This window comes from Helicoverpa armigera, chromosome 13 (genome assembly GCF_030705265.1).
Source record: "Helicoverpa armigera isolate CAAS_96S chromosome 13, ASM3070526v1, whole genome shotgun sequence".
Classification (NCBI taxonomy): domain Eukaryota; kingdom Metazoa; phylum Arthropoda; class Insecta; order Lepidoptera; family Noctuidae; genus Helicoverpa; species Helicoverpa armigera.
In genome coordinates this window covers 1,626,930-1,654,455 of record NC_087132.1, presented here as the reverse complement: position 1 = coordinate 1,654,455, position 27,526 = coordinate 1,626,930, and the positions used below count along the sequence as shown (strand labels likewise).

Genomic DNA, 27,526 nt, shown 5'->3' with positions numbered 1-27,526 from the left:
GTTTTAGAATGCCAATTAGCTACAATATTTCTCCATTAGCAGTCGACGGAAATGTTGGGAGGTTGGCAGAATGCCTGCCTTTAAAGTGCTCAGTATTTCGGGTCAATTGTAAGAAGATACAATTGTTTTTAGGTAGTAATTATACTGTAATTAGGATTGATAGGTGAAAAGTAAGTAAGACATTAAAAACAGTTTTTTTCAAGGTACAGAATCTTATAGACTTGTAAATGTTACTTGTTATGGAAGCAGAAAACATGATGGGCTGACAATAAATAAAATTAGACCAAGGGCAGGAGGATGATGATGATAATAGAATACTGAAGTGATATAAATAAGCTATGTAGAAGAAGATATGCCATAAAGACAGCTTAGGATGTACATAGTTCTAGATTTTTATTTTTCATAGAAATAAAGGTCCCTAAGTTGTTGGAAACGCATTTTTTCTAATGCAATATAGATGAAGCTGTGGCTAGAAATATTTTAAATGAACAGTCGCGAATACACGACAACGTCACAGTAACTGTTTGACCTCATTTGAATAAAGTGTGAAGTTCCCCTATTACTGTCTTTCTAAGAAATAAAATATCAAGTCTTCCATTCGTTGTTTTGTCTTGTTCCCTTTTTTGTGGGGAAACAGTTATTTAAATATAACAAAGTTGTTGTTTTGTGGCCTAAAGTTAAGAGAGCTATAAGAAAGTAATTTAATTGTCTCTTCTTGGATTAAGAAGATATTTTTCTCCTGCAATCAATAGCCAATTAAATTAGTTACTAAATCACTAAGGACGTCTATAATTCAAATAAAATGAGGTCTTTACTGATAAGTGAGTCTTCTAACTTCAGTTCTTTATCATGAACTGAAACCTTAAATCATAACCAAACTCCTTAGAATACTCGCAAACATTTCTGTGCGACAAAGAAATACTTTTTGTGGGTAATTTCTGAGGGAGGGACCTATTGTGGTAACTGGCCGTTGAGAAGGGTTACCGAGTTTGTTCCGGGTTCACTTCCATTGCAAGGCTTTTGGCTTCAACCGTTTTATAACCTGGCGAATGTTTTTTAAAGTGATGCTACGTTTTGAGTTTTTAAAGAATAAAAAATTGAGAATTGTGGGTAATTTACATCTCGTTTTAACAGTTATTATGGGGGATTTAGGTACTAACCTAAATCCGTAGTACTCTATAGTTCATTGACTTCCAAACTGAGATATCTGACATCCGTAAAACATTTAGAAATTCCATATAACTTCATAGAACGCTCAAGTTTCTGTAGATACGATTCCATGTTGAAGTAAAAGGTCACATTGAGAACTAATATTGCTTAACCTTCTCAGGTTAAGTGCTTGCATCGTCTGATAGATCCGTGATAAGTCACGTTTAAGTTGTCTATGAGAAAAATTGCCGTAGGTTATCTTTATGACGAGAATTTAATTCTTATGTAGGTACGTAAAATTGCGTGCGTTTTATATTATAAAATACTTGCACACTTCAGGTGTACTTGTAAATTACAGCTTTATCTTTAGGTATATTGTGCTGACATAAGATCGAAATTAAAGCTACCAACTTGAATTTAGGATTTTCCTTGCCAATCAGCCAGATCATAAAAGGAAACTTCCATAAATTAAAATTATTGTTCTCCCAAAATAAATCCTCGAAAACAAAACAAAAGCCTGACTTTGACCAATATCCATTAGTGACTAATTAAAAAATCACCTTTATAATTTTCTTTGAACGCCTTCGGGGGCGCTTATCCTCCTTTTGCTTGGCTTTTGAAGGTCCTTGATTACAAGAAGTCGTGTTTGGTCGCGTTTGGGCCCCAAGCGAGTGCTTCCGCGCCCTTTTCAAAAAGCCTGGCATAAGTGCGGTTCAAATGCCAGTTAAAGAGATTACGGCTCAAGAGTTCTTTCTCTTTTGTTTGTGCTGCATGGATATTTTCCTTCTTAATTTCTTTTGGTTTTGAGTGTTTGGATTTGGATGTTGTTTAATGGGCGAATCGATTTTTTGCTTGTTGGCTTAAGTGGCGGATTGAGTGTTTATTTTTAACTTCAATGTTTATGTTATGTGTGATGGGATGATTTTAAAGGTAAGTTAAAAATAACGACATTATGTTGTGGGAGTTATGTATGTTATGTACTAGACGAAGCAATACAGTTAAGTCGGTAGCTAGCTAATATTCTTTTCTATCAGAGAAGTAATTCATAATGCAAGACTCATAAATAATAAATGACGTCTTAACAAAAACAATAAATAATCCTGCATCTTACAAAATATTCGTCTTGGCAAACCAATCAAAAGCCTACTTATAGTACTTATACGTATGCGTATAATAAAGGAGTCTTATAGGGAATAGTTGGAGGTCGCCGCCGGTGGTCTAATCTTGGCGGATAATCCGTTATCAATGAGACGTGAGACCCCGGTTATACCCGGCCCACGCGCCCATCGATCCCGCAGACGTATGTAATTAATATTTCGTGCCTTTATATTATACGTATTGAGGGAATATTTATTGACTATGATAAAATTGAGATCTGCCGAATCATAAGAGGATTAGTTCATTCTCAGTGGACGTTGCATTTGTTTTGATCATATTGTGTTTTTTTTTTGACAAATGAATGTTCAGGGTGTTTGCTTCTGTTTTTTTGTCAGATAATGTACGAGTTCAGATTACATTCACGACTTGACAAATAAACGACGTTTTTAACCCTTAATTAATCTACGGAAGTCCGGAAAACATGGCAACCTGCCGCAATATCAAGGCGATTAATTGCCGCTTTTAAAAATACTCATTTGGCAAAAAAATCGCATAAATTGCTCATAACACCCCCACCGCGCTGAAAACATTTGGGACGAGATTTTAATTACAGAAATATTATTAAGTCAGTCGTCGAATAAAAGCAATTTAGGAGTAAAAATACGAGCGACCACCGGCGGGACAAAGGCAGAGATTTCCATATATAAAAAGCATAAATAATTTCGATTGTGGCCACCGAACACATAAATATAGTACGTTTTGGCGCCCTCACACACGTGCGCAAACAGCCGGGGGCCGAGCAAATAATGCGAGTGTCACGTGCGGGGGACGATACTCCAGGACTTGGGACACGAGGCTGCGGCGGCGCGAGGGGGGGATGCTCGGACGAAAAATAAATAGGTACACAATCTCTGGCGCACAAATACACACATTTCAACGGTGTAATGTGTTTGCGGTGCTACAGAAAATTTTATTTTCTTGTGACAAAAACGCGTGTTGCGCGCAGCGATACTCGAATTATGTGACGTTTGTTGTGACAAGAAATCGGAGGGATATTGTCGGCTGCGGTACGAAAATATTGTGAGAATCGGGATAACATAATCTGGGATACTCGGGCGACATGAAAAACGAGACAGTTATTTTCTGGTGTATTTCGTACCATATTGACTGAAGCATTGATACACATTAAATACATCTTCAGTGTAGTACACAATTTGTGTTCAAAGTAAATCAGAGACGTCTTAGAGCAAAACATATTAAACAATCTCTTACATTTACACAGACGTCAAAGTCCGTCCGTCGTGTGTACGTCTGAGGGAAGGCACACATCTCATAAGATCCTCTCACGTTAGTATATCGTCCTCTCAGGTCGTCACCGGCCGGCCGCGTCATTTACATAGGGGCCACTCTCAAATCCGCCTGTTTGTTTTGGCCGGCAAGGCACGACCGAATCGTAAGTAATTAACTTTACACTTTAAGCTGAGTGTACTTAACTTAATCGTGTTGTGGAATGTTAGGAAGTTGAAGAGTTCCCAATTCCAAAAGAATGTTTTTAATCAAAACCAATTAATTAATTGTTTATTATTCGATTTTGATTTACTTGGAAGTGGGTCTTCTCTTTAATTAATTTCTCTGCCTACTCCCTTGGCGAGTTAAAATAGAGAAGCTCGATCCCACATTTATTTACAGAATGTTAACTTAAACCGAAATAGCTTTGGATAATGTCAGATAGGTAATCCTATGACCTTTTAATTGTAATTGTAGGTACAGACAATAGTTTTGGCTGCTAATTAGTAAATAGCTTTTGAATGTAGGTACGCCGACACAAAATACACACAATTACATAGACACGCGATCATGTACAAAAATTGAATATACATCGACATGAGCATGATAGATCGATCACATTCACAAGGCAAGGCTTTTTCATTGCCACACGAAACCAAACCCACACAACACTGGCCTTTATAATTACGCGGCTAAAATAAAAACGCTTTTATAGACCAATATCTCATTGCTAAGGTGGGCATATGCGAGCAGACAAGCGACTTTACGACCAACATAAAGCGTCGCAGAAAGGCGTGTATAACCCTATAATGCGGAGGTATAAGGCTGTTACTTAACACCGTAACTTCTGTTTAGAGCCGCGCCTCCGCCTACATTGTCGGTAAATTCATGGGTGTCAGTTTAGTTCTATGGACGTCTCATTCCACAGTCTCCCTGGGGCATCAGTATATTAAGCTATTGTGGTACTGGCCTACTTGGTTGATCTATGTAATTTGGGTTAAATGAACCCTGTAATGCGGCGGAGTAAAAATGTTTGTGCCTTGAATATGATATGTGGATGTTATTAAGTTGCCTTGTTTGATGTGGGTGTTTGTTGTTTAAATTAAGACAAATTACGTATTGCCGAAAGCTCTGTTAACTTAAAAATAACCCAGGAAAAGTTATTTGGATGAACATGAAATATTGTTGTCATAAAATATAAGACACATCATATCAGATTTCTTTGTGTAAATCTTTGACACAAGATAACAAAGACATCCCAAAAAACTGCTGTAAGTTTTGGCTCATCTCCAAAATCTTGCCATAAAAATTTTGAATGTTTACAATAGATTGTACTTTCGATTTCTTCAGCCACGGAATCTTGGCTCGAGCCCCCTTGCTTCGTTCGTGTACAAACAAATTTGGTAGGCCAATGTCTTCTAAACTTTCACTGTTTGGCGGGCCGCCAACACCACAGTTCCACAGAATGGTGACTTTCGAATAAACCGAATAAAGATAATTTATTCGTATGATTTTGGCCGCGACGCAATCGCTTTCGAATTATTCCCCTTTCCAGGTTTCGTACGCCGCATTGAATTTTAGAGGGTTATTTAGAATGTGCCGTTTTTACTTTTTTGAAATAAGATTATGCGATTTTATTTGGCAGTTCATATTTTTCTGTCGTCCGCTTACTCTCAGCTTTTATGATAAATAATGGATATTTACGTGTGTAAGCGAGAGGAACAGGTCACTGAATATTTATATGAGTAAGTGAGCCATACGTTTGGGTCTCCCGAGGCTCTTCATCTTGAAGGATATGCTTGACACGGCCAGAGGTTGAAATAAAGACCACTTTTAATTTTAGCAGTATAATTACACAATACACGAACTGTAGGTACATTTAGATCGTGTATCCAAGAACGTGATTCCGCCAAACTCCCAGCGGTTACTGGGGTCGGAGTTGAAACTAATTCGAAGACAAACTAAGAACAATCTTAACAGTAGGAACGCTTCATCAACCGCCACGTGGCCTTCTGCCTTTATAAATTTCACGTTTACCCACTATGTATCTTTATCTGGCACTTGAAACTGTTTTATGGTGTCTAAAGTTACCCAGTTTAGCTTAGTGGGGTTAGGCCTACATACGGATTTGGAAGGCGGTTAGCTAAAATTGATTGCTTGACCGACCGTTTGTGGAAAATATAGGCTTAAGAGTTTGATTATTTACCTTATTCTGTGATTTAGAAATTGCAACTATTTGAGGCAATTTTTTTTTCTTTGAATGTTTTTGTTTGGCAATGTAAGCGCCCTGTGTAAAAGGTTGTGTAGGTTTATTTATTAACTTGCATTTTCATTTTCTAATAATTTATTTAGGTTTTTAGTTAAGCATTAAAAAGTCATCCTTTATAACAAAAATAAAACCTTCAAATTATTATGGATTTTCTACTTTTTAATACTAATTAATTTTTCTATCAATGATCAGCTCTCATTCCTTGTTATCCGTATGTCACAAGAACTTACAGGCATTATTAGCTACGTGATACTAGAAGCTCCACCGAGCTGTTATCGCGGGCTATTTGCCTCTAACGTGATATTAAGGATTACATCGTAATCAGATACGCTCGCTTAACGCGACGCCCGTGTTTAGCCGGTTTCTTAACAGTTCAGCTCATACTGATAACTCGGATTCAAGTATGGAGTTTGTAATCGTTAAGCATTAAGCAAGTAGGTTATATGATGTGAAATGATAATTATTTCTTGTATTATAAAGTCCATTTAAAATGAACGACAAATAAAAGACATGGAGGATGGTGATTTGTAAACGTAAAGAGAGAAATAAACTGTTTGTTTTTTTTAATAAAAATACAAAGTAAAAACATGTACTGTCAACGTGAAAATAAATTGTCGTTTGAATGCGACTGTGGTCGTAATTTTTTATTACTACACAAGTAATATCCTCTCACTTGTACTATTACAAGGACGTCGTAACTGCTTCGGTCCATTGTGAGTCTCTTTGTGTTAAATGTACTTAATATAGGACAATATTCCATTCTATATGAATGGAGTTCTGTCGTTACTTTTTTCATGAGTCGTAATTGAAGTTGTAACTGGTTATCTCGCGGAGGAATAATAAGACCTGCTATATAAAGAGATATAAACATTTCGACTGATACATAACGGACTAAAATTTAACAACTGAACAATGCATGGACGAATAGCAGTTGTAAAATTTTGACTGAGCTGTCTTTTACTGGTAGAATTTTAGTGCTTTTATCGAGTAATATAGTTTAGGAATACTGTGGAGATAAAAAAGAAATATATTTTTTTTTGGTCAAACGAACCATAAAAAGATTTTGAGACGATATGATTTAGTAAAACGATATATATTATACTATATTATATACTATTGCTATACAGTCGTAGGGACTAATTGGTGGCTGACAATCATAGTAAACACTTAACACACACTTAATTTACTACTATCCACCATACAATATCCGAAATTGAACTTACATAACAGCATACGACCGACTTATTATAAACTAGCTTGACGATAAAACGCACGCGTTCGCATTATGTTTATTATCTCACCTGGCGTATCTCTGCGTAACACAGTACGCGCTATGGGACACGGCGTATTAACAATACGCACAAAATAATGGTTCACACGTTTGCGTATGACACGACTCTAAGCTTTGTTTGTTTTTGAAGGCACGTTCCTATGAATTAGTGCGGTTTACGGAATAGTTTTCTTGGGATATTAACTTATGGGGGTTGGTTTAGAGTTTTAGAGGATTATGTCGCTTTGTTTTGATCCTTCTTAGTTTAGTTTTATTGCGATAGTACAGCCTGAGATTTACAGTTGCTAGTGTAGTTTAAAGAATAATATAGTAGTGTTTAGTGACTTGATAAAAAACGTATTTGCAATAGGTACATTACACGAAGCAGTAAATACGAAGTCAAAACGGCTTTATAAAGGACGAAACGGGAAGAGGAACACAGTGAATGACAGAATTACTTGCCGAAAGAGACAGACGAGCTACCAACAGTAAACTTAAAAATATAAATGTTGTGTTTACTTACAAGTGAACGCGATTCGTCGTTTACGACATCGCCCTCATTCCGGGCATTGCGCGAAATTACCGTGCCCCATTGTTCGGAGCCGTATAAAGACATAAAACGCAAAAATAACTCGACACCAATAGAGATATTGGTCCTTCGGTACATAAAATTTTGTTTACAAACCTTTCTGTAATCATTTTGCTTGGTAATGTGGATGTAAAGGTTTGGTAGTCATTAAACATTTTATAGACTTGCTGCGTGTGAAAAGGAATTTAATGGATTGTAAATTGTATCAATGTACCTGTGTAGAACTCAGGTTTCTGATTCTGTTTAAAAATATCTAGGAAAAATATAAAAGTAATTATTTCATTTTCAGTGTCAGTTTTTGAAGAGCATCGGAAAACGAGACCACCGGCTATCGTATTTATTCAATACCGAACATAGAAAAACAATAAACAAAAGCATGTGTTCTATATTTAAACCGCCATTATTAGAAAAGACAGATGATATCTAATATCTATCTACTCATTATACGAACTAAAATGGCCGACACGCCGCGGACCGCGCTTTCGATCAAATTATACAGCGTACATGATGAATGTAGGGGGAAATTACATGAGAGATGGCATCACTCATTATAAGGACGCTTGTTCACTGTCACAACGCGGTAAACGACATTAAGAATTTTACGAGTGCTTTGTACTAGGTGATGCTTGATGACTATAACGTGGTATGGTGCTGTAATTTTTATGGTCATCACGAAGGCGGTTGGCGTAGAGCTGTAATTTTTTATGTTCATTATAATAAGTCTATGGTGGTAGGTTATTATTTGTGTAATTATAATTTTCGGTAAACACATTTAATGACTGTTATATTACGTTTCTGAGAGAAGTTTTTAATTACCTTCTATCTACCTACTTAATCCACACTGCAAAACGAGTGTACCTACTGTAATTCAAATTCATACATAATACTCCTGTTAATAGCATTAAAACATTCCAGAAACAGTAGCGTCCTATTCAGAAATAACTTAATTGAGACGGGACAAAGTCGGAACTAAAAACTGCAGCACCCGAATAAAGTTCAAAATCCTGGGGCTTATTGAGCAAACGCTAAGAGCGAAAGGGACGTACGAAATTCGTTTTCGACAGAATGTTAAGTGAGTTAAATCTCCAAATAAAAGGTGGGTTGCCTACTCAGCTGGCTGTAGTTGCTGACGCCGACTTGCTATGGTAATGAAGTTGTGTCCCTCCCTCCTCGTCCCCCGGTAGTGGGACAAAACAGTCGTTATCTGAAGCGATGATCTAAATGTAAGGGTTCTGTTGGTCGTGATTGTGGGCGCCTCAGGACATACGATTGTTTCTGATAACAAGGCACAGTTGTAAACTGGGTTATTGGTTGCGCTGACTGATGTTTAGAAAAATGTTTGCGGGTGAAGGGTGTTGTTGCGTGTTACGGAATTTTTCCGTTGGCAGTTGTTTTTTTTTTCGTGTTTTCGGAGATGTTATTTTTTGGTGTGGGCTTTTGTGTGTTAGTGAGTTTTTACAGGAATAGATTCGGCTAAAAATAGCCCGTAAAAATACCAAAAACATAACTTTGTTTCATTGAAAAATCTCTGATATATGTATGTGAGCACTACTCAAAAGTACCCTTAAGATTGTTTAAAAAACTTCCTCCTACCTTCGAAAGCCTAAATGATTTTTGAGATAAAGCACTTTTATACGCGTACTAACCATTAGCTTTTATAGGGAGGCTTCGTAATGAAAAGTGTTCATATTTTGTAAAGTTTGGGGAAGTTCATAAATTCCGTGTAACTGTTCTGAGGCCCTAGTTCGTGAAGATGGAATCTTTATTGACGATACGATATTCAGATAATGTTACTTACAGCCTTTAGTAATTATTACAATGGCCGGTGATCATTTTTTGTTGGCGTTTCCTTGAGGAAGTTGGCTTAGAAAGGGTTTGATTTTCGTATTAGAGGAAAAAGGTAGTGTTATTATTTCCTGGATTAGTTTGGGCTGGTAAAGCTTGTTTGTGTCGATTGCTGATCCTACTATTTATTTTTTGAGCTTTTTTGTTCTATAAAATATCAACACACAAATATGTTTGACTTTATGTTTCGATTTTATGACTGATGAATTTTCAAATAACCCTAACCAATTTATATATTGTCACACTATACGATTAATCAGCTACTATTCTTTAATTAAGCTTCAGCTATATCAGCCACTCCAAAAATAGGTTAACACCCCAGTCTATTCCTATCTTGATATACAAATAGTCGAAGTAACCGTACGGTGATAAAAATGTCACGCGTAGTGACCGCCGCTGACTTGTTTGTGACCGCTCAGTCACCGATAGTCACGATAAGGAGAATTAGCATAAACGTCTGAACTTACGGAATCAATGGGTAGGTACGTGACTAGTGCGAGTAAATTAGTAGCTTTCGTTTGTTTTTTAGACACATGGCGGTTAAGGTGGCATGTTTATAGGTTAGTTTTGTTTTTAGAACATGTTTGTCTTTTTAAGTAGGTAGTAAACTTGGAAACTGTATATCTAGATAGCCTTTTTTGCTACGGTTAATTTAAGGGCACTTGAAGTTAATTATGTTTACTATTCGATGAGAAAAGTTAAGTTTTTGGTATCTTTTTGTTTGTTTCTTTGTTAAAACATAAGCATTGAGATACTCGAGAAATAACTAGATTTTTAAAACTGAATATGGTTTGGTTATGTCGAAAAGCAAAAACTAGCCGTAGCGTGGTTTAAATTGCCCCAAAAAACGTCAACCACGACCCACCAGCATCCAGCCTCTCACCACGACAAAAAGAGGTTCAAAACTCACATCTACATCCAAAAAAGAAAAAAAAATGCGGACAACTTGACGTGTTTATGATACAACCAGAGAGAGATTCGTCGAGTTCACATTCCTCTAACCAAATTTCTATCGAAGCATGATTGCGAGCCGAGCCTCGAAACAAATGAATAAACAAAAAAAACCTGATGAAATATTATGTTTTGGAGTGTAGACAAATTACTGTTCCCCGCACTCCCGTCAAATATAAAACGGATTCCAGTCTCCCGTTTATACGTTTTCGTTGAAACTTTGTTCAGTGGTTAAATAAACCTTTATTATTTTGTTTGAAGCTCATTTTCTTAACCGGAGGGGAAGACGTGTAGGCTCAAGGCTTGCTGAAGCTTGTCTTAGAATATTTTTTTTTGAAAGTTGTAAGAGCAGTCATTTGTAAAAAAAAATATGCATCCAAAAGGGTCAATTTAATTGACAAAGACCGTCGTAACATTGAACTACTTACCAACTTTTTGTACAGGTTTTAACCTTATTTTTACCAGTTCAACAAATTTTCAGCTCATACTATGCACTTTTATAATTATTCCTGTCTCTGTTTTTAATTGTCTCCCTTTATTAACTACTACTACATAATTACTTCAACACGCATCCATCTCGTTGTTTCCAGCTCATATAATAATTTTCTGTACGTTTCTCTCTACGCATTACACACTCAGACATTATTAGGTTTGTTTTATTAGCTCCTCTGAAATTGGCAGCCTAACGATACGTTAGAACTAATTTTCATTTATCAAACTTAGCTGGAGTTTGTGTTCGCTCTAGACTTTCAATTTATGTACGCTATTTGATAAACATGTTTCGAAATGCTGACTTCATGTTTATTGAATTAATTTTACTTATCTGGTGGTTATTTGTTTTGTATTCAGTGGATTTATTTTCTGTGTTTTGTCTGTTAGAATTTCACTAAATGCGTTTCTATTTACTGTTTTTTAGCGACGTTGAAAAAATTCACATAAATACGCACAAAGGCAAAAGCGTTTCTAGAACACCATTTTCAACCAAATCTAAATTCAGCATTCTACAAACGTGTCTATCTACCAAACCCGTAAACCCAACACGACATTTTTACCAACTTAACACCCAAGCCATAGAAATAAACGTCTTAATATGACACGTCGGAACCCATAATTAGGACCAAACACAGCAGGGTTACCCGAATTAGAACTTTAATAACAGGGGCATATGACCTAAAATAGAAGTTAATGTGGCGATAAAAACTTTCATATGGTGGATATAACGTTGGCGGAATGTAATCTGGGCTAGGAGTCGTAAAGGAGACGGTCAGTAACATCGAGGATTATGGCAGCAATTTGGTTGCGCGATTGTCCGGGTATGTGAATGCAGTCTGGCTTGTTGCTGTTCCTACGCTTGATGGGGGATCAGATTATCTTGGCGTATTAGGGAAGTTTCGGTTTTTGAATGGATTGTGGATGTCTTGACAAGGATGTGCATGGTCAATGCAGAATATAATGGTCGAGTTTGAATGCTATTTTCTATTCGGGCGATTTTGACTGTAGTGGTATATTTTAGTATGGGGTGGAAAAAGGTTCAAGATAAAAAAGTCTAACTACAAACTTTTAAACGACGCATAAGCGGCCATTTTCAAGAATCGCCCTTCCACAACACTTCTATATACTCAACAATCTATTCTTAATTCAGCCGGGTCATGCACGTGCTGTTTATGCGTTAGACGCAGACGGTCATCGTTCGCAGTAGCACGGCAATTGTGACGTCACAACGTATCCATTTGTGTCAGAACACATCAGAAACATACGTGCCCGAGGAGATTCTAATATGGCCGCCGTGATTACTTTGAAGAGCGTGATTTTGACTCTAGTGGAGCCATTCCCTTTTATACGCCAAAGATGTTGCTTATTTCTGAATAACTACACTTTATGTACGCGAAGAAAGCTAATATAGCGAGCGGTACATAAAAAGGTACGCATTAACGTAACAAAGAGTTCATATGAGAAAAAGTTTGTCTAAAAATCAAAAGAATTGTATTATTCTTTTATGCACAATTTCACTGATCGACTAACTTCGTTCAAAGAAAAGAAATAAAGTAAAGAGTTAAGAAAATTCAGTCAGTTTGAAGAAACTTTATATGTAGATACGTAACTATTGCAAAATTGATGAAATTCTTGAGCTTTAATAAAAACTTTTCTTACAAACAATTTTCACCCAAAGTTGCAAAAAAAAAAACGCATTCAACAAAAAGGTTTATTACTAAATAGTTTTCAAATATGTTTAACATTTAGTTTTTTCTCTCAATTTGAAAATAGAATAAAGTTTTTCATTTGTTTTGTCTGCAGTTTATGTTGTCAGTTACTGTTATTGTAAACGTAATTCTTTCGTTAAGTTAACAATTTATTTCAAAATTGACATTTCGAGAAAAATATGTAGATATGTATTTATTATGTGGTTCATCACATCATGAATTTTAAAGCAGACTAAGACTGCTATTTGCCCATGAATATACCAGGTATTTTAAAATCCGTGAATAACCAGCTGAATCCAAGCTAATTGATATAAATTGTTTGCATAAAATTTATAAAATATTTATGTTATTTAACATCAATTTGCCGCTTCGTCGCACACCAATTGTTTCATATTTGCAAATGATTATAGTTTGGATATTTTTGCTCGTGATCGCATTTGTTTACATTTTAAATTATTCATACATTATAAAATGTAAATAACACTTTGGAATTATGATCGTGGTTTATTTGTATTCATTATGCCGAAGTTTTTAGTTAGTGCTGATGTATTCATAATGGCGAGCAGCTTGATAATTTTATGCATTGCATTAATTTTGAAGTCTCGTGTCCATTATTGGTTTGGGATAGGTTTAGTTTCATAGATTTGATAGTAAATTGTAAATAGTAATTTTAATAAAATCAGCCATGAAATAAATCAACATTATATTTGTTTTTATTCTACCTAAGTTGTTCAAGTAATTACCCATTGAAAATTAAGCTTCGTAAATTATAAACACTAAAGTAACTGTAAGTAAAAACGTCTGTTTGTGTGTTTAACGGACTCTTTCACAATATAAGACGAAGGTTCAATAAAGCGGACCATGACTCTAAAACCAGTTAAACGGAGCGACTTATCCATTACAAAGATCCTACAGTACTACGCAATAGAGTGGTATACACTTGTTTATCCTAGTTCAAGAATCGTCATAGTTTCTTTTCTTTTCAAATTTTAAACACATTTTCGAACACGATCGGCTAGCCTCAAAGTAAGCTAATTATATTCTACTTCTCTACGTTCTAACACAACTGATAAACTCCAAACTTTAAAGCAACTATAAACAAAACATTGCTCATCAAATGATTGTTGACCATACCGGGAATAATTCCGAGACTTTCAGTTCGGCAGTCTAGAACTTGGTGACCATTGCAACAACTGGGTCGTCTATTGTCCACAATAATATTGCTTGCAGTCATTTTGATTTAAATGTCATTAATGATAAACCCTTGGTATTCCAAAATATTGATCAACTTGCCAAGAGACCAAAATTGAACCAAGACATCTGACATATCCTACCTTTACACTACAGAGTCTAGATGCAATAGGTACATGTCGCAGTCGATGCATCGCATGTACAAGTCCAGGCACGCCGATGCGCTTTGAGGACACAATCACCATTAAGTTAAAGGCTAATTAAACCCCTGAGAAACTTACTGGTGTCCCGCGGTAGCGCTAACTTCGTGAGGTGTGGGGTAAGGCATATGCGGTAGCGTTTTGGATGTCTGTGGCTTCGTGTTTTATGAAGCTTTGGTTAGTTATGTATTTTTATGAAGTTTAATCCAGGTGGATCGATTTACCTACGTTGCTTATTTCTCATGGTAATCTGGCCACGCATATTTGGCCGAGTTTTCTCAATTTTTATTATTCTGTGCCTCGGCTCAGAGGCTAGTTTCTATGTAACCCGATGAATCTTGGCTAGGATTAAAAGTTATAGCTTCGAACGTTTCGCTGTCTTTATTGCTTTGAATTATTTAAGTGTCATTTTAATGTATAAAATCACTAAAACATCAACACTATTTCCTTATGACATATCAGCTACAAGGAAAAATTAAACAGTCGCTTGCAGTGTCAAGTTTGCGCCAAACCAATACGGCTTCAATGTTCTTGCAGGCAAATTGTTTCCGTTCGCGTCAATTTACTAAATGTCTGACGTCAGAATCATTCGTAGTACGACTTGTTGCTGCTACATTTTTAATTACTATTTTACTAACTAGCCTTGCTCTGAAGATGTTGAAGAGTATGGGAATATCTTACCACGCTTTCGAGATCTTCTTCGTCTAGGATTTTGGGTGTACATACCTGTGAACAAATAAGGGTAATTTTTAATGTTTGTTATAAAATAGTGTTATTTAAATCATCACTAAAACTCCCCAATGATTCATCTAAAGTCATCTATCGTTAGTAAATCAGAACCACTGATATGAGATTCCAGGTAATTTTTTGCGCAAAAAATCGAGTCGATAATATAAATAAGTAACCTTTAAAAAACCATTACTACCAGATACAGTAAACACAACATAACGTATATCAAGCCTATACCCAAGAACCCGAGCAGTTAGTAAACGTCTTTTGATTTACTTTGCCAGCCAATCATCTCCACATGACGCAAAGGATTGACTTTCACAACTTCGGTGAGCATCTAACGGCACAGTTTTACATACTTATAAAGAAAATCTTTTAGGATGAAAGGCAGTATCAAGCGGAGCCTCTTATTATGAGCTATGGTACATCTTGCTATCTTATTTCAATTTGTACGCTCCATTGATTGCAGATGCCTCGAGCGGTCTTCGTTTGCAGTTACTGCGAGTGAAAGGAACGCAGCGATAGAGAACCGTATACACAAGAAAAGGATACTACATATTTTTCTATGGGGAGACGAAAAATATCGAAAAAAGTTATCGCATCAAAGTCTCGGCGCCCGTAAAGGTCTCATTAAAACTGTTCTGTGAAAGAATTCCGTCCAATTTATATGACAGTCGGCAGTAGATTGGTCGGAAAGTAAATAACGACATTTTTTCGTCTATTGTTTTAAATGATGTTTAAGCGGGTTTGCTTATTTGGGTTCTTTAATGAACGTTATTTTGTTTTAAAGTTTATCTAACAACGTTTTACTGGGGTTGGAATGAAATATTAACAACTACTAAAGTGATACTTGAGAGGAAAGAGTTGTGCCTAGTACAATAATGTGTAGATATATTTTGTGGAAATGTTATGAAATGTGGCAAGAATAAAGATACAATAAAGATAAATGGAAGAAGATATGAGATTGCCGTTATCTTATTCAATTATATGCTCGAGCTTTTCACGTTTAATACAAAAGTTTGTGATCTTATCTCAGCTCATACATTATATGTACAGAAACAGGATATCTGAATGTAAACGTATTAAACAACGTTTGATGCTCCTACATCAATATCCTGTCGAGAATTTTCGAAAGGAAAACACGTGAACGCGGCATATCAAACATTTCCAGAAACGTTTACAGATGAAAATATTTGTCCAACAAATCTCGAGCACACGTGGAAATATTGACAAAAAATTCATTTCCTTACAACGAGTGCGTGCCGAAGGGAAGTTTTCTCCATCATCTGTCAATACCGCACATCCAGGATTTACTTTTAAAATATGTCATTATATTTTTTATATTACGTCGTGTGGGCAAAAATGTACTTATTTCGCGCTCCGTTGGACTGAAAATGTGACATCAGCGCGAGTGTGAAGGAGTGTGTCGTGGTAGAAGGAAATTTACGAGGTGACTGTAACCTCCATATCACGGCCTCTTCGGTTTACGGTCACTGGTTTTTATTCGGCGCGGAATAAAACAACGCGGTGGTACAATGCGTGGCTATTGCGCGGACCGAGCGCTGAGGTACGGTCAAAGAGCAAAAGGTATTGTACGCACAGATAAAAGTGTTCGTCCGTTTGAGTTACACAGCAATATAGCATTTGTTGTGTATGCTCTGTGTTGCTGTGAAAGAAATGTAGGTCGCACTGCAAGTTATTAGACTGGCGCTTCTTTATACACACGTGCGCGGAACTTCTAACGATTTGTGCACTGATCCGGGTGTGTGATACGAAGTGTAAGTAGTATGTTCGGGATAGGAATTTTGTCGACGTGAAGAGAGTATGTATCTGGATGTAACATGAAAGATATGGTTCTCTTTAGAACTTGTATTCTTTGAATATTGTATCTTTATTGCAAGCATTGTATCACGTCTTTAGAATTACTTGAGTTTCAAATATTGCCAATGACTAATCGAGCCATTCTATCCCCTAAAAGTTACATTCGCATTTGTAACACCAGCAAGACTTCACGAATGAAGCTTAGAACACACGCACAACTATGAATAATAAGGCCTATTCTATTCAACACAGTTGCGTGCGTCAAGTGTGAATCGAGCGAGTCGCGGCATTCGCGTGCGAATCGGTTGTCATTCATAGCCACACTCGCACAGTCTATTCCGTCTATATGTCTGTTTTTAAACGACACTTTGATGTTTGCAAATTGAACATGATACTTTATGTTCGGCTGTGTAATATAGTGGGTTGGATCTTTTTTCAAATGGCTCGGTATGGGATTGAATGGTTTTGTGGGAACTGGGTTATACATTTTGGTAGTTTAGATTACAGCGCGTAAGTTCTTTATTTTTGATGCAGACTAGTAATTTAGACTTACAAGTCACCTCGTACATAGTTATCTTTTGTAGCATACTTTCTCAATTTTTCAAAACATTCCTTCAGTATCTAAAGCAATTATCATGCTTTATCGCCTTTAAAAAAATACACAAAAAAATCGCAACATAATTAAATAAATCACCTTTAAAAAGACAACCCAACCGCAAAAACCCGAACGCAAACTTCAACCTGTCATTACCGAACCTTAGTCGGTGTTAATACAAAATATCGCGCGAATAATGACGTAAGCACGCGCTCCGGTGTCAAAGGACCTTAATGACTCGTCAACCGCGCTGTAACTAGAGACAAAACATTGGCCCGGTAGAGGTGCTACGGTGCCACGGTGCCACCTATTTGTTACCGAAATGAGGTCTTGTTGATTTTCCTTTTTTGGTAGATTTTAAAGGTGTTAGGTGGGTTGCACCTTTAAATCAGAACTAGCCATGAAATTGCGGTCAATTCAGTGATTTGACGGCTGGTTATGGTTTGGTTTACGTTGTAGTTAAATGGTGCAACTCACCCTTAGAGTTTTCATTCTTTGAAAATATATTGGCAAACTCTTTTTGGGGTTATTGAGTTTGATATTTTAATGGTATGTGTGGTTGTATTCACTCCTAAATTATAATTCGACTGTGTTTGGTACATAACGTAGATACGTAATAAACCAATCTGACCACATTAACAAGCCAATTATACAAGGAAACATTTCGTGTGACATCATTACTACATCAAAATATGTCGTAATGACATAACGCATCAAGTATCAAAGGACCAGTAATGACTCGCGCCGACCACAGCGTAACGCAAGACGTTTGACAAAGACTTTGTTATTGTTGTATTAATTATAATTAGGTTACGCTTGTTGCTTCTGTTGGTGATAATAGAGCAGGTTTATGAATAAACAGTATATTTACTTGTTTTATCTTTTTGGTGCACTTACAACACATCTATATAATTACCTTTAAAATATCAGTACCACTTTGTTATGGACCTTCTTGCCATTACAATATTCAACCCAAAACAATTTCACCCACATCCAAACCAAAACCATTCAATCAAGATCACACAACTTGAAACGCATCCCATCAGAACGTACCCCAGCTTCCCTTTGACATCAAAAGTCTATTCGACTAAACGTATTGTCAATCACTATAGGTCCAGCCATCACCTGAGTTTCGCGACTATATTTAATCCCCCCGTACCCCTTTTATCCGAGCTTGTTGGGTCTCAAGCCGAGCGTGAAAAGGTCCTCCGAACACATTATGAGCGACGCGATGCGACACAGCCCTAAAAATAGATTTCGATAACGCATAGACTTTCATCTGACAAGATGTAGTGTGCTTGCACGAGTGACTGGACGGACGGACGAACGTTTGTGAATGGATTTGGATTTCTCGTGTTGTGGTTGATTTGATAGTATGTGGATGTTAAAGAAAGTGAATTGTCTGTCTTTTGGACTTTTTGTTGACGAGTTTTGGGCGGTTCGTATTTTTGTAGATTTTTTGGGATGAGTGTTTGAGAGATTTTTAGTATTTCAAGTTTGTTTGTTTTAGAGTTTCAACGGGGTTATACCGTTATTGATAAAAATAAATACTGTTTACATTCTGGTAAATGAAGCGGCAAGAGGGTTGCATGAAAATTTTGAACGTACAACGTAGTAAATGTTGTCTTTTTAGATGGCAAAAAATATCACGTGACACTTTAAAATTCTTTCAAAAACCAACCACATCTCCCAAAACGCAATTTCAAAAAAGCTCTCCACTCTCCAAAGAATTTGCTACAAACCTCTTTCTCCTCACAATGTCTCATAAAACACAATACTCTATTCGTTCGTCACATAATCTGGAGTGCACGGAGGCCCCCTGAGCCAATTTGCATCGCGGCGGGAGAGCCGACCTTAGGGACCCTCTCAATATTTTACGTGGAGAATGCAGGTGTGAATGGGGACATACAGGAGACTTGGATCAAATATGTAGGGTTACTTATGTTCTCCTGCCTCAAAACTAGATTGCTTAGGCAAAGTTATCAGCTTTGTGAGCTAGGGTTAATCATAAGCCGCTTTATTAGAGGCCTAAGTGCGACGCTTTATTGCGGCCCTGGCTTATATTGCAGTCCGAGATAAGGACCAGTTCTGTTCTGGTTTAATATAAATTATTCTTATCTCAAGAAGTAACGTTAGTTTAAACTTGTTGACTGTATTTTCTATTAAGAAACTATCAAGCCGATTGTGTGAACAGCCCGACCTTTCAATAATGAGGTTTTGGTCAAACTCAAAACTCAAACTCAAAATCGTTTATTCAAATTATCTCTTCACCACTTCCTATGTGTTTTTGCTGGGAAGAAGAAGTGGCGCAACAAACTCCCCAGCAACACATGTCTGTCTGTAAGGTTTGAAGAACCAGAATGTATACAAAACAAGTCAAATAAAAATATCATTATCACATGATAACCATTATATAAAATTAGGAAAGAAAAAACAAATACAAACTTAACACAAGTAGGCTAGCACACAGATTTACACCCATAAAGACTAAGTAGGTAGGGTAGACTGGGTACAGTTGTGCCAATTTTCGTTTGATCACCAATAATTTTGATATTTGACTAATTAGCTCGCAGAAAAGGAACTTGTATCGCAATTTGTACATTTGTGTACGTAAAAACACTCATATATTGTTCCTTAATACAATGTATTACTCATAAGATCAATTTAAAAAAAATGGGAAAGTGTCACAACCGGCCACATACCAAGGGCGGTTGTGACATGCATAAACATATATCAAAATGGTCTATAATATCTTTTATTGTAGAAATGTTTAACATAATAAGCTTACAAACATAGTTTTAACAACCAACAAAACAACATTTGCTCTGTTCAAACTTGTAGCTGTAGAAAGGCTTGTAGCTTGAGCTACACGTACGAAATCCCTTGTTTCACTTCTTCATCGGCATCTTTTTATTTTTTGATATCACACTGCGCTCTTTCGGTCTTCCGCAAACGTATCCTGGACATCTTAAAGCAAAAAACAATAATATGAGATTTATTATATGTAAAGATATTCGTCACAACCGTACCCAAAAAAATTGACACAACCGTACCCAACGCATCATTTTGAAAACAAAAAATCGCCATGATTTTGCCAAATACTTTACGTAAAAAGAAATCACTTGTAATTAAATATTAATATTCAACTTTTAAAGAAAAAAATAACAAAATAATCTATCTGTATAAAAATAACAGTAATTAGGAAACGAAATCGAACAAAAATACTTACTTTTGATTGTTGAAAAGCAATGTGGGCTCCTGCTTACGTCAACGTCGTGCGCCGGCTAACGCAATACTGGGGAACGTGTTTAGGCTTGTGAGCCACGTCTTTCTCCCTCACAACCTCCCCCGTTTTACGTATAGTTTCGTTACAACTGCGACTGTCACTACCGTACCCTGGCACAACCGTACCCAGTTTACCCTACTCAAGCATTACTTATAGTCTATTAAGTGTATCTAAAGCCTCCTGTTAATAAAATAGAAATGTATTTTTAATATAAGCATAAAATCGGCGTGCCCACCCACATGCGCAGATGATTATGTTGTAGCAACACAAACAAGGTGTACCTGCTAGGACTACAGTATTATTATTTTCTCCAAAAAAAAGCTAATAGAAAATCATACTATTATGAATAGTGTCAATAGCCACCAACACGACCTGGTACCGCCAGCAGCACCCGTTCACGAGTATAACGCGAGGATCAGCCATCGCCCCCTTCGCACATTTTTGAGGGAAGGGGACAACCCGACCCCCAACGCTACCGCTGGCCATACCGTCTAAGGGAGCATGACGTGCTTGCAGCTATTCAAGAAAAGTAGAATATGTAAGAAGTACTGCAGTACTAGCAAGCCATAAAGGTCCTTCAAACCATGACAAACAGTGTATACCGAAACACAAATACATGAGTAGACTTAACGAAGTTTATTGTTCAATGAGGTCAATGGTCTAGACATAAATAAAGTCGTATCTCAACAAAGATACACTTGGGTCTTATCTTTGGAGTAACTTTAAGAGTACAAATAACTTTAGAAGTTGTAAAAAAGACATATGACTGGTTAGAATGTCCTTGCCTTTCAATTCGCAAGTCGACCCACCAAACGACTAAAAATATTCAAGGGCTTTAACCCTTCAATAATCGAATAAAACCGTGTAACATTACTAGTCAAGCAATAAATCAACGAACGTAAGGTACGAAGGTAATAATGGTAACAGCAAAATTTCGCGAACCAGAAATAAAATCTATTCCTTAAGCTAAAGTAAGATTGATCGTGTTACTTCGATAAACTTGCTATGAGTTCTGTACTACTCGTTTACTAGTTTAGTGGAAGGTACACAATATTTCTTACTCGTGTTGCGAATAATGTCTGAGTGAAGTTATTTAATTCGCGATGCGAGCGTCTTTGACGGGGATGTGAGTGTGTCTATTTTTTCTTGGGTCTGTGATAGTGAAATGTATATAGTAATAATTTGAATGAAACTTATGCGATGTATTATTTATTATGCTTCTCATAGTATATTAGAAATTAAATTGTAAATCTATTTGCTGTTACTATTCACTGATTTGATGCGGCTTGAAGAGTAGACTTTGCACCATTTATTGCATTAGCTGAATAACGAATGATTTTGCAATATTTTTTCTAATCAAAATTATATTATTCAACATAGATCTATAATCTATGCATATTAAAAGTTCAGCCAATCTTTAAAATACTTTCATTAAAAGCCTCCAACATACCTACTGCCATCCAAAAATCCAAATTTCACGGTACCGTCTCTGGGACACGTTATAAGTTTTTCTCATCGTTCAATATTCAGCGAAGCGGACGGAATGTATCCCCAATCATATCCGCATAGGGGATCGAACCCGCAGATTGATATTTGATCCTCAAACTCGAGTTGGGATCCATGAGCCTCGCTGCGACTTGCTTCGCTCCTTTGCCTCACAATAAATACGAAGTATGCTGTTTTACTTTTATTATTATTCTTTAGGTCATACCAGTTTTAAGGTTGTGTTTTTGAGATTTTGAAGGGATGGCCTGGTTTTTTCAATTGTTTTATTAAAAATATTGATGACTTTTGGAATATTTAAGTTCAAAATACAAGTTTCATTTTTAGAGACTTGTATTAAGATTTTTTGTTCCCTAATGACCTAATCTACTATCAATTCAGCATTTGCGTATAAAGAAAAATTCGCGCGAAAGTAGACCTACAGAATTTTCCTCGTTAGGGCAAGGACAGGATCATTGGACCATTTCTTTCAGATCAAATGAAAGTTTGGCATGCGGGCCTAAGGTAAGCAATGCCTAATCAAAACCTACAATCGCAAAGTATAAGGATAAGAGAATTTTAGGAATTTCTTTTGTAGAAGGGACCTACGGTCGAATACCTTCGTCAGATGAATTCTGACAGTTTGTACAAGTTCTTCACTTGTTATAACGCCTGAAAGAAAATGTGGGCTGATAGATAGAATGTAGGATTTCAGATTGATTTTTACATATCGATACTAGCTTCTTGAGATTTGAACCGAATATGAAATTGTTAATACAAAAGAACCAGCACTCCAAAACTGATCAATACGTTACAAATCGCCAAACCTAACATTACAAATTGCCACAACAACGATAGGATCGTCCAAAAAACAACAATAACGCATTTAATCACGCAATAACGTACACAAACAGACGTATCGATGTCCAGCGCGAATTGAACGACTAAATATACTCCTTAAATTATTGGGGTCGGACAAACAGGGCGTGTTGGGCAAATATTGCCCGTCCAGCGAACACGTACGTTCGCTATTCATTAACTTATCCGGGGACTGTACAAAAACACGGCTTTAATTCGCGATCAGGAGTGAATGGGTGTTAGTATGCTGGATGCGTCGGCCTATGATGGATGTTCATATCGTTTTTGGTCCTAAGATACGGGCAGGTGTCGCTATCACCAATAGTATTTATACAAAAAAGTTTAACAAGAGTGTCTTTCTTCTATGCAGAAACAATTGAACAACAACAGCTAATGTCGGTACTTAAGTTTTCAAAACAAGTGACTATCAATTCCAAAACGACCACATCCCAGATCGAATGAAAGCAGACATACCTAAAATACCCAGCCTAATCACCTCGTCCCATAGCAAAGCTCGCAGCACAAAGTACGTGAAACACAGACCCCGGTCGGCTGGCCATACAAACACTTACCCCCAATGATTCGGAACAACTCCAATGTTTGCGCCTGTTGTTTCAAAAGAGTTTCATCAAACGCGTTAAGCGTAAATGTAAATATCGCTTAATTGGACTGTTTTAATGAATCTTTGGTAACTGGGATTTATTATTTTCAGTTTGTATTGTTTTGTTTGGTGTTTAAATGTTGTTTTTAGGTGGGAAAGTTGTGTTCTGATTGTGAGAGGAGTTTTTGGTTTATTCATTTGTTGCATTATGTGGATGATTCGTCTCTATGTCAGAGAAAGTTAAAATGGGAAAGATTTTACTATGAATGTCATTTGCTTAATCTTTAATAGACACTACTGGTTATTCTGTAGTACCTTCTATGAGCAGTCCTCGTAAGTATCTACCATTTCTCTTCAACTAATACTTACATAGTTACATAAAATAAACACTATTTTCCTACACCCATAAGTAGACTATCATCGCAATATTCATAAGCTTATACACCCTGTATCATATACAGCATGTATATTATTATATTTGTATATTTACTCGGCATACAAAACATAACGTAATGAATATAAATTGGTGATCATCATAATTTATTACGCTTTGCTACGGAAACCTGTTGCTTTGCCAATGCAATTGTTAGGAGGTTTGTATATGTTATGAAATAAGTTGTAGGGGAGACTTATGCCCGTTTTCACCAACAATCTCTTAACGTTTCCCTTACTAAGTATCACTTAGAATAAGGGCTTACCCAATAATAAAGGTTATAAGGGACACTTAAATTTTGGTAGAACGAAATTCGTATTAAGTGTTCACTAAATGGTCTTAGGGGATCCCTAAATTTAGGTATTTGTTGCTTTGGGCATTAGTATCCTTTCTCTCATGCTCTCTTTGATAATTCTTCAGTACTTTAGTAGCTGGTCTAACTTTTGGTATCAAAATAAATTTATGTCACTACTAAGAGGACATCAAACAATTTAAGACTATTAAAATTTGATATAGCTTTAACAGAATTTAATACAGTGTCTAATGTTAAACATAATACTCTAATATGCCATCGTTCCCCCATTTCACTCCCTAAACATAACCTTAATATTCCAAACATGCCCTTTCTCTGATGAAGCTACCAAATAAAAATTAATATAAGAGCAAATATTTGAGGAGCCCCGGGGAGCCGAGATAATATCGCCGGAGATGACCAACTTATAATTACTTTTTATTTTCCCTTCGTTGCACAAAATTAAGTAACTGCGGAGCTTCTAGTAAAATTGGTTTGTTGCTTATTGACAATGTTAAGTTCTGTTGCTTAAAGATTTGAAGGTGTGTTTAACATTATTGCTTTACTCAATTCTTTATTAGCATTCCATATGTTTAACAGGTTCCATATGTTTAAAACATACGTTACTGGGGTTGGGTACATGTAGTTTTGAAGATTTTAATGGCTGGGTTTTTATATAATATGAACTATTAAGGTACTAAAATAAAATAATAAGTATCTAGTGAAAGAAATTAAGTGGTACAGAATGGATTATTTTTGGCAAGGATTGTGTTGGCAAAAAAATGGAATAGGTCATTTCATGCGAACCTTAGCTATTCTCCGTAGAAACCATAGAATTAATAAAAATAAGTCCATAATCTTAACAATTTGTCAAGATTATTACTTACCATTTATAAATACAAACTTCCTGATTTATCGTCAAAAATATACGTAGGTATAACAGAAAAACGACGTGAGGGGTGATCAGTTCCAACACTCATTAAATTGTGTTTGTCCTGTCCACCCCAGCTATATTACAGAACGAATGGTGTTTTACTAGACTGGTATGTGTTAAGCCTTTTTTTTTAATAATATTGCCCCCACTTATGGGGATATTGACCTTTGAAGATTATTTGAAAAGGGTTTTATTAATTGTTTGAAAAGTTTTTAAGTTATTTAGTGCTAATCGTATTAGAGTTTGGTGGTGAAATGACATGGACTTACATTAAATGGGCTTAAAAATAGTCTTGAATCACCTTAGCTAATGTTAAATGCAGTACCTGAGTTTAGGATGTTTATTATTAAAAAAAAATATTGAAATAGTAAAAAAAAAACTAAAATTGTGTACGACCTAAAGATTATTTTCCACTTTTACCCTTTGCTAGCCAAAATATTGACGGGCAGAATATGAAGCACATTTCACAAAATAAACATGTTTCCACGGCGGCCAGTGTTGTGCTATCGATGTTACGAAGTGTTGTATCACAACAGTATTAATAGTGCTGGCCTTATGTCGATAAGTTGCTATACATGTTTTTGTGAAGGCGGTTTACAGTTCTTGAAATATTTTTTTTTGTATTTTAGTCTACTAGGGCCTTAAATGATTAAATTATGTTAGTAAAATACTGTGTCATGCGTCTGTTAGGGCCAATCTTTTGTTATGATTTTGCAATTTGATTCCTATTAGAAAGACTTTCTAGCTTTTGTTTTAAGCAACTGAGATTATATTTAATGCAAATAATAATTCGAGTACCCTTAATAATTTTAGTTTTAGGCTTAAACGGTCCAAAACAAACAAAACATTAAAATAAAACATAAGCACATACGCTAGAAATCGGGCTATATCGTGCAGCGGGTTCGGCCACAAAGCGCGCGTGCATTGCCGGCAATTATCGTAATTGGCGTTTTAATACTAACGGGACAGCATACAACCGCGTACTTTCACATGTATTACATTAGAAGCCACTCGAATATTTATTTTAATTAACTTTTTGTTGGCGTGCCGTGTCCATGTTAAGTATAACGTAGTATGTTCACGTTATGTCTAACGTGCTTTTTGAATAGTGCTGTCACTCATTTTAATGATATATTTATAGGTCCGCTGGTGGTTTTAATTTTATGGCTAAGTGCACTGCTGGTTTTGTTGTTTTTGAAATAATATTGTGTTTTTTACGTTTTTAAGTAATTACTTAGGTGGTGGTTGAGGTTATTAGTAAATGACCCAAACGTAAATATAATTATGGGAATGGTTATTTTCTTTTGAACTGTTAGACATGTTTGTATATAGACAAATAGACATAATGTCTACGTGTATTTTTTGACGAATTTTGACGAAGCATACATTTTGATAATTTATCATGATACCTACCTAATACAGATAGACAATTTTTGATAAGGTAAAAATATAGCCCTATAGGTAACAGTACTTTTTACTAAATATCCTAAACACATTGAAACCCTCGTTAACCCTTACATACACTAGAAACTAATTAAACGTATTCGTGGCGTGTTTCAGTGACGTCATCGAATAACCTGACACAGGTTTTTATGTCCAGCCATTAGGCGCTAAGTGACTAATAAATGTAGTCTAGGAATAGTTAGTGCTGTGCTAACTGATTGTGACGGATGGTGGGCTTTGGATAGTTCATTGGACTTAAAGGTTTTTTAGATCGCTTTTCGTAGTATATAGTTATCGGCACGAATCTCGAGCTGTGACCTACATCTGTGCAGAAGTGATTTATTAGCAAAGAACCAATTCTGAGTGACGGCTATGACGCGATGCACTGCGGACCAATCACCGCTTTAGCCCGCCCCCGCCCTCACTTCATACTACAAAAGGGACCCAATAAATTACTTCTGCGCAGGTGAAGGTCAGAGCTCAAGCTTCGTGCCGATAACTATATAGTTATCGGCAAGGGCAAGGGTAACATTTTTCGTGTTTCACCACAGATTGACTGGTGAGACACTGATCGACCAACATCGTAAGTGGAACTGGATCGACCACATGTTCCGAAGGGAGCCCGATCATATTCCGAGGCAAGCCTTAGATTATAATCCCCATGTATAGCGAAAACTTAGTCACCCTAAACAGTACTGGCGACGGACGATCATCGCAGAGGCAGTAACTATAGGCAGGACGCAGAGTGAGGTCAAGCGCGAAGCTCAAGACTGGACGCGATGGCTCTGCACTGTGGATGCTTTCTGAACTAACTAGGGGACGTAGGACTATAAGTCAAAGGTAACATTTTAATTGAGAAGGTGTAAAACGTATGCTACAATGTGTTGAGTATGAATATGGATAGATGGAAAAGCAGACGTAGACCAAGAAAAATCAAAACATCTGAAAGAGGCTCATAGATTAGATTAGATATGGCTTTAAAAAAAATATGAATGGATTAAA

At 36.4% G+C, this 27,526-nt stretch overlaps 1 protein-coding gene and 1 long non-coding RNA gene across 7 annotated transcripts in view; both read right to left on the bottom strand.

Annotated features, from left to right (window-relative positions):
* The window catches only part of Bru3 (bruno 3), a 559,287-nt gene that overhangs the window by 58,398 nt on the left and 473,363 nt on the right, over nt 1-27,526 (bottom strand). The window lies entirely within an intron of this gene.
* Nucleotides 19,690-20,618, bottom strand: LOC135117726 (uncharacterized). Its single transcript, XR_010277089.1, has 2 exons — nt 20,425-20,618; nt 19,690-20,162 (listed from the first exon to the last, which is right to left on the bottom strand). It is a non-coding gene; the product is annotated as an uncharacterized LOC135117726 (long non-coding RNA).